Source organism: Salmo trutta, chromosome 15 (assembly GCF_901001165.1).
Source record: "Salmo trutta chromosome 15, fSalTru1.1, whole genome shotgun sequence".
In the NCBI taxonomy this organism is placed as follows: domain Eukaryota; kingdom Metazoa; phylum Chordata; class Actinopteri; order Salmoniformes; family Salmonidae; genus Salmo; species Salmo trutta.
This window is the reverse complement of record NC_042971.1, coordinates 30362759-30370939: the sequence shown is the minus strand read 5'-3', so window position 1 is coordinate 30370939 and position 8181 is coordinate 30362759.

Genomic DNA, 8181 nt, shown 5'->3' with positions numbered 1-8181 from the left:
GCCGCCCGAACAAGGAGAGGGACCAACTTCGGCGGAAGACGTGTCATTCACCTTTCCCACATTTTCCAGGAATATTCTTCTCATGTTACTGAACGTATCCAGAGTATTTTCAGATTTCGTAATCAACAAATGCGGTGAAAAGTACAGTAAATGTTTGGATTCAGTTTTGTCAGGTGAACTGTTGTCCTCAACTTTGGTCTAATAATTTCCCCATAATCTCAAACTGTTCCTTGCTACCATGCTTATGCATTTCATATTTCTTCTGTATTAAACATTTCAATTTAGCCCTATCCATAAAGGCCAATTCCCACGAGTGTAAAGGGTTAAGCAGCTTTAGATTGTGCAGTCTTTGTTTTTGATTCTGATTACCCAATCGTGGATTTGGTACATTGTAGAGAAGCCTAGAAACAACTTGCGTTCAGCACTTGTTCATGAGCAAACTTGCAATAACAAAATAATGGTAAAGTTATGTAGATAGCTAGGTCACCTTGGAGAGGTCCGATAACCAGATGTATATCATAACTTGACAGTATGTGTGTGTGATTTGTTGTTGTGCTATTTCAGACTGTGACAGAGTGCCTCCACACCCACTCTCCAGCACCATCACCAGTCTGAGAGTAAGGATGACTCAGCACTCAACTCTTCCACAAGGACAGGCAGCGGCAACAGCACAGAACCCCCAACCAGTTCTGCCCCCCCAGATGCATGGACGACCCAACACGGCAAGGGTCGCTACACCCGTCAGAGGCTACAGCCCGCCAGATGTACTCGTCGGCCCCAAACAACCCACCATCACTATCCAGCAGCCTGAAGAAAGTGATATTCCTCAAAAGAGCTCAGATATAATTTGCACATTCTGTCCAGTCAAAACATGCTGTGAACAATCTGCTGTGAACAATCATAATGTTGACTCCCAGTAGCTCTCCGCTCACAGAGGAACACAAACAGAGGCAGCGGGCAGACACAGTCGGGCGTCTCACAGCTGCTGCCCGCATTACTCCAGGACCCGATCTCTCAGAGCACAGAAGATAAGCAGAGAATCTCACCAAGACCCACTCACCCAGTATTGATACAAGGCTGAAAACACATATCCACACACATTCTAAAAAAACACAGATAGACATTAACACCCTTGCACACAGTCACGCAGCATGAGATCGGACACCTACAGTGGGGAAAAAGTATTTGATCCCCTGCTGATTTTGTACATTTGCCCACTTACAAAGAAATGATCAGTCTATACTTTTAATGGTAGGTTTATTTGAACAGTGAGAGACAGAATAACAACAAAAAAATCCAGAAAAACGCATGTCAAAAATTTTATAAAATGATTTGCATTTTAAATGAGGGAAATAAGTATTTGACCCCCTCTCAATCAGAAAGATTTCTGGCTCCCAGGTATCTTTTATACAGGTAACGAGCTGAGATTAGGAGCACACTCTTAAAGGGAGTGCTCCTAACCGCAGCTTGTTACCTGTAAAAAATACATCTGTCCACAGAAGCAATCAAGCAATCAGATTCCAAACTCTCCACCATGGCCAAGACCAAAGAGATTACCATTGGTCGGTAATCTGTTTGTTGACTTGGCTTTCGAAAACCTTAGAAAGGCAGGGTAGGATGGATATAGGTCTGTAGCAGTTTGGGTCAAGAGTGTCCAGAAGAGGGGGATGACCGCAGCTGCTTTCCAGTCTTTGAGAATCTCAGACGACACGAAAGAGAGGTTGAACAGGCTAGTAATAGGGGTTGCAACAATTTCGGCATATAATTTTAGAAAGAAAGGGTCCAGATTGTCTAGCCCGGCTGATTTGTAGGGGTCCAGATTTTGCAGCTCTTTCAGAACATCAGCTGACTGAATTTGGGAGAAGGAGAAATGGGGAAGGCTTGGGCAAGTTGCTGTGGGGGGTGCAGTGCTGTTGACCGGGGTAGGGATGGCCAGGTGGAAAGCATGACCAGCCGTAGAAAAATGCTTGTTGAAATTCTCAATTATAGTGGATTTATCGGTGGTGACAGAGTTTCCTATCCTCAGTGCAGTGGGTAGCTGGGAGGAGGTGCTCTTATTCCCCATGGACTTTACAGTGTCCCAGAAGTTTTTTGAGTTTGTGTTGCAGGAAGCAAATTTCTGCTTGAAAAAGCTAGCCTTGGCTTTTCTAACTGCCTGTGTATGTTGGTTTCTAACTTCCCTGAAAAGTTGCATATCACGGGGGCTGTTCGATTCTAATGCAGAACGCCACAGGATGTTTTTGTGTTGGTTAAGGGCAGTCAGGTCTGGAGAGAACCAAGGGCTATTTCTGTAACTGATTCTACATTTCTTGAATGGGGCATGCTTATTTAAGATGGTGAGGAAGGCATTTAAAAAAAAATAACCAGGCATCCTCTACTGACGGGATGAGGTCAATATCCTTCCATTATACCCGGGCCAGGTCGATTAGAAAGGCCTGCTTGCAGAACTGTTTCAGGGAGCGTTTGACAGTGATGAGTGGAGGTCATTCATGCTCCCTGTTGCCAGGAATCCCTCCTTTGCCCCCTCTAACCTTGATAACACCTTTGAGCGATGGGGAGAGTTGGGGATAAGTACCATAGGGGATTTATATACTGCTCAAAAAAATAAAGGGAACACTTAAACAACACAATGTAACTCCAAGTGAAATCACTTCTGTGAAATCAAACTGTCCACTTAGGAAGCAACACTGATTGACAATAAATTTCACATGCTGTTGTGCAAATGGAATAGACAACAGATGGTTATTATAGGCAATTAGCAAGACACCCCCAATAAAGGAGTGGTTCTGCAGGTGGTGACCACAGACCACTTCTCAGTTCCTATGCTTCCTGGCTGATGTTTTGGTCACTTTTGAATGCTGGCGGTGCTTTCACTCTAGTGGTAGCATGAGACGGAGTCTACAACCCACACAAGTGGCTCAGGTAGTGCAGCTCATCCAGGATGGCACATCAATGCGAGCTGTGGCAAGAAGGTTTGCTGTGTCTGTCAGCGTAGTGTCCAGAGCATGGAGGCGCTACCAGGAGATAGGCCAGTACATCAGGAGAATTGGAGGAGGCCATAGGAGGGCAACAACCCAGCAGCAGGACCGCTACCTCCGCCTTTGTGCATGGAGGAGCAGGAGGAGCACTGCCAGAGCCCTGCAAAATGACCTCCAGCAGGCCACAAATGTGCATGTGTCTGCTCAAACGGTCAGAAACAGACTCCATGAGAGTGGTATGAGGGCCCGACGTCCACAGGTGGGGGTTGTGCTTACAGCCCAACACCGTGCAGGACGTTTGGCATTTGCCAGAGAACACCAAGATTGGCAAATTCGCCACTGGCGACCTGTGCTCTTCACAGATGGAACCAGGTTCACACTGAGCACATGTGACAGACGTGACAGAGTCTGGAGACGCCGTGGAGAACGTTCTGCTGCCTGCAACATCCTCCAGCATGACCGGTTTGTGGTGGGTCATTCATGGTGTGGGGTGGCATTTCTTTGGGGGCCGCACAGCCCTCCATGTGCTCGCCAGAGGTAGCCTGACTGCCATTAGGTACCGAGATGAGATCCTCAGACCCCTTGTGAGACCATATGCTGGTGCGGTTGGCCCTGGGTTCCTCCTAATGCAAGACAATGCTAGACCTCATGTGGCTGGAGTGTGTCAGCAGTTCCTGCGAGAGGAAGGCATTGATGCTATGGACTTGCCCACCCATTCCCCAGGCCTGAATCCAATTGAGCACATCTGGGACATCATGTCTCGCTCCATCCACCAACGCCACGTTGCACCACAGACTGTCCAGGAGTTGGCGGACGCTTTAGTCCAGGTCTGGGAGGAGATCCCTCAGGAGACCATCCGCCACCTCATCGGGAGCATGCCCAGGCGTTGTAGGGAGGCCATACAGGCACGTGGAGGCCACACACACTACTGAGCCTCATTTTGACTTGTTTTAAGGACATTATATCAAAGTTGGATCAGCCTGTAGTATGGTTTTCCACTTTAATTTTGAGTGTGACTCCAAATCCAGACCTCCATGGGTTGATAAATTGGATTTCCATTGATTATTTTTGTGTGATTTTGTTGTCAGCATATTCTTCTATGTAAAGAAAAAAGTATTTAATAAGATTATTTCATTCATTCAGATCTAGGATGTGTTATTTTAGTGTTCCCTTAATTTTTTTGAGCAGTGTATATAGAAGGGACCTTTGCTTCCTTTGAGTTGCTGAGGGAAACTTATAATCTTCCCAGAAGTAACTTTTTCAGATACCTACAAATTAGAGACTATGTTAGAAAACACCTCCCAACATTTGGGAATGCTAAACCTTCCATGTTTGACGGATGCATAAATATATGCCCCACCTCAGACAAACTGATATCTCGTATATATGACGCTTTTCAATCTGTTAGCGCACCCTCTACAGATGCCATTAAGGCAAAATGGGAGGAAGAACTAGGGACTGATATTTCGGTGGCAGACTGGGAGGACAGCTTGGAGTATATACACACATGCTCCATTAACTCCAGACATCGTCTCATACAATTCAAGGTATTACACAGATTACACTATTCCAAAACCAAACTGAATAGGATATTTCCTGATACATCCCCTATGTGTGATAAATGTCAGGCTGAGCAGGGTACACTACTCCACTGCTTTGCCCTATGCTCTAGCTTGAATGGTTATTGGTGTGGAATTTTTAGGATCATCTCGGAAGTTCTGGAGACTTCAATAGACCCAGACCCGCTTCTGATAATCCTGGGTGTGTCTGATTCCCTAAACGGATTAACCAACTCCCAAAAACAACCCATCTCTTACAGTCTCATTTCGGGAAAAAAATGAATCTTGTTGTTTTGGAAAAGGAGGGAAGCACCCTCTACCAAATTATTGTTCAGCGAATTGGCAAACACTGTACACAAGAATTAGATATATTCTGAACAATAAATTATCAACATTTGATCAAATCTGGCAGCCTTTCCTCTCTTACTTGGACCAGTCGGCACTGTGAATTTGTACTTTTTAACACACTCTCAATTGTAATATTGTAATCCACCTTTGGGCAGCATGTGCTGGCCCCGCCACCCGAGCAGTCGGGAGGGGAATAGGGGGGAATAAGGGGGGGAATAAGTGGGGGGGTGACATCTACCCTCTTTCTTTCTATCTGTCCTTGTTCTGTATGTCTTGTTTTGTAATATTTGTTTTGTACCCAGAACTCTGGGTCGTTGTTCCTGTCTGCTCTTTTATGTTTAGATAAGAATTGTATACTTGTCTTTTATACCTATACACCATTCTTGTGTGTTCAATAAAAAATATTTGAACAAAAGCTGCAGCCCGTCGCACTACAGCAGCTGTGCTTGTTCCTCATCCGCTCGCTCTCGCGTCACGCTCCTCGCCTCTGAGTTGACTAGGAATACTCCTACAATTACCGCCACTGTCTGTGGGGCCGGCCAGCGAGACACACACAAACTGGGATGAACTGTACTAAGGAAGAACAATACATACTGGGACATACCAGGGATCAGCATCCACTATCCTTGAACTCAAATTCAGTCGTTTTTTTCAGCAATTTAATTTCTCAAAACACGCACGTGTTGAGTTTGTTGAACAATTGATTAATTTGAATACAGCATTAAAACATCCTTTAATTCACAACTACTGGTTATTTCCTTGTGACGCCCCCAGGTTCAATATACCCCTCCAGTAGATCACAATACTCCAGGGCTCCCTAGTGGCGCAGTGTTCTAAGGCACTGCATCTCAGTGGTAGAGGTGTCACTACAGACCCTGGTTTGATTCCAGGTTGTATCACAACCGGCCATGATTGGGAGTCCCATAGGCCGTCATTGTAAATAAGAAATTACTGACCTAGTTAATTAAATAAAGATTAAATAAAAATATGGATATTTTAGACACCTCACAATACCAGCATAATGGTTCTCATGGAAAGGGGCATTCATTGAGACCTTGGGAAATTCAACAGGTATCCTGAAAATAAATAATTTTATTGGAATGGTAAGATATGATACAGGCAGTGGAGGAGGGAAAAGTATCTAAGTCAATATGACCTGTGGGGTAAATTCAAGGCAGTGGTCTTTATGAGACTCTTATAGAGTCGGTTGAGTTTCTCTAGCATGTATTATAAACCAGACAGACCTACCTGTGGAGTATCAAATTATTATGACGTAATCATGAAACAGACCAGCGAATAGGACGTCTGTGCACTTCGTAATTATAGCTTCACATCGTCACAGTGCTATTTCACATTCATCTTTGTAATCATACACAGTCAGGTACCTCATCATCATACAGTATATAAAGTCATTTTATATTTAGGAAGAGGATCGTTAAAATCACAGGACATGACAGTAGTTCAGTGCTGTTCTGATTTCGAGGGCTGCTCCTTATGCAATGTGATTGCTCAGACACAGATCAAACACTTATGCCACCTGCAACTGGCAGTTTGTCAATATCATGAAGCAATCTTCTTATAGTGTTACACAAATCTTGTTCCACTCAAACGCTCTCTGTCTTATACACAAGTGGTTCTAGACAGGTAGGCTAGTATCTGCATTGTATTCTTCATAACAGTATTCTCCTTTCATTGAATGCAACCTTCTAGGAACAATTGTATCCTATATTTCCCCCTTATTCCAAAACAAATTCTAGCTTACTGTTCTATCAAAGGTTGCCAGGATTCAAGCAGGGAATGTTTATTTATTGCTGTATTTAGCAGTTCAGAAAAGTGACATTAAAAGTGGCATTAAAATTGTTTATAAAAATGGAATAACTAAAATATAGTCGTTGCATAAGTATTCAACTCCCTAATTCATTACATGTTAGAAACACCTTTGGCATCGATTACAGCTGTGAGTCTTCTTGGGTAAGTCTATAAGAGCTTTGCACACCTGGATTGTGCAATATTTGCCCATTATTCTTTTTTGAAAATTCTGTCTTGACAGCAATTTTCAAGTTTTGCCATAGATTTTCAAGCAGATTTAGGGTTCTATTCAATCAGATCCCCTTTAGCCAACATCCACATAGCGGTTGTTTTGACAGTGTTGGTGGTGGAACTGCGTTAGAGATGTCAGATCCACAAGTGGCTCTCTGCATTATACCTAAAGCGGACATTGCCATTGGCTGCATGGAGTGGCATTAACAGAAGTCCCATGCAGCCTTGTTAACAAGTTGGAACACTGGTATGTGAGATGCAATCTACACCTCAATTTGGATAATATAAATCCTCATTATTTTGTTTAATGATTTTTCAATTTGATCATAAAAATGTCTATATAGCCTACACTTTCTCGGAGGATGTGTCTTCAGTGACAATGATTGCAAGAGCAGCTAGTCAGATTTGAAGGCTCCAAAGTAGTTCCACCTCTGACATCGCCAAAACATCCGCTATGCAGGTGTCTGCTATCACCGGTTAACGCTTGATCTGATTGAATCTAGGCCCTAAGTTAAAACTGGAACTTGGTCACTCAGGAATATTCACTGTCTTCTTGGTAAGCAACTCCAGTGTAGATTTGGCCTGTGTTGTAGGTTATTGTCCCACTGAAAGGGGAATTCCTCTCCTAATGTCTGGTGTAAAGCAGACTGAAGCAGGTACAATTTTTTTTCTCTCTTTTTTGTTTTTGTAATTTCTACCAATTTCGTGATTGTGATCTTGTCTCATCGCGTCAACTCCCCAACGGGCTCGGGAGAGGCGAAGGTTGAGTCATGCGTCCTCCGGAACATGATCCGCCAAGCCGCACTTCCTAACATCCGCTCGCTTAACCCAAAGCCAGCTGCACCAATGTGTCGGAGGAAACACCGTTCAACTGACGACCAAAGTCAGCCTGCAGGCGACTGGCCCGCCAACAAGGAGTCGCTAGAGCACGATGAGCCAAGTAAAGCCCCCCTAGCCAAACCCTCCCCTAATGCGGACGACGCTGGGCCAATTGTGTGCCGCCCTATGGGACTCCCGGTTACAGCCGGTTGTGACACAGCCTGGGATCGAACCCCAGGCTGTGGTGACGCCGCAACACTGCAATGCAGTGCCTTAGACCGCTGCACCACTCGGGAGGCCCTGAAGCAGGTTTTTGTCTAGGATTTTGCCTGTGCAAACACACTCCATCCCATTTCTTTTTATCCTGAAAAACTCCCCAGTATTTGCCGATGTTAAGCATACCCATACCATGTTGCAGCCACCACCATGCTTGAAAA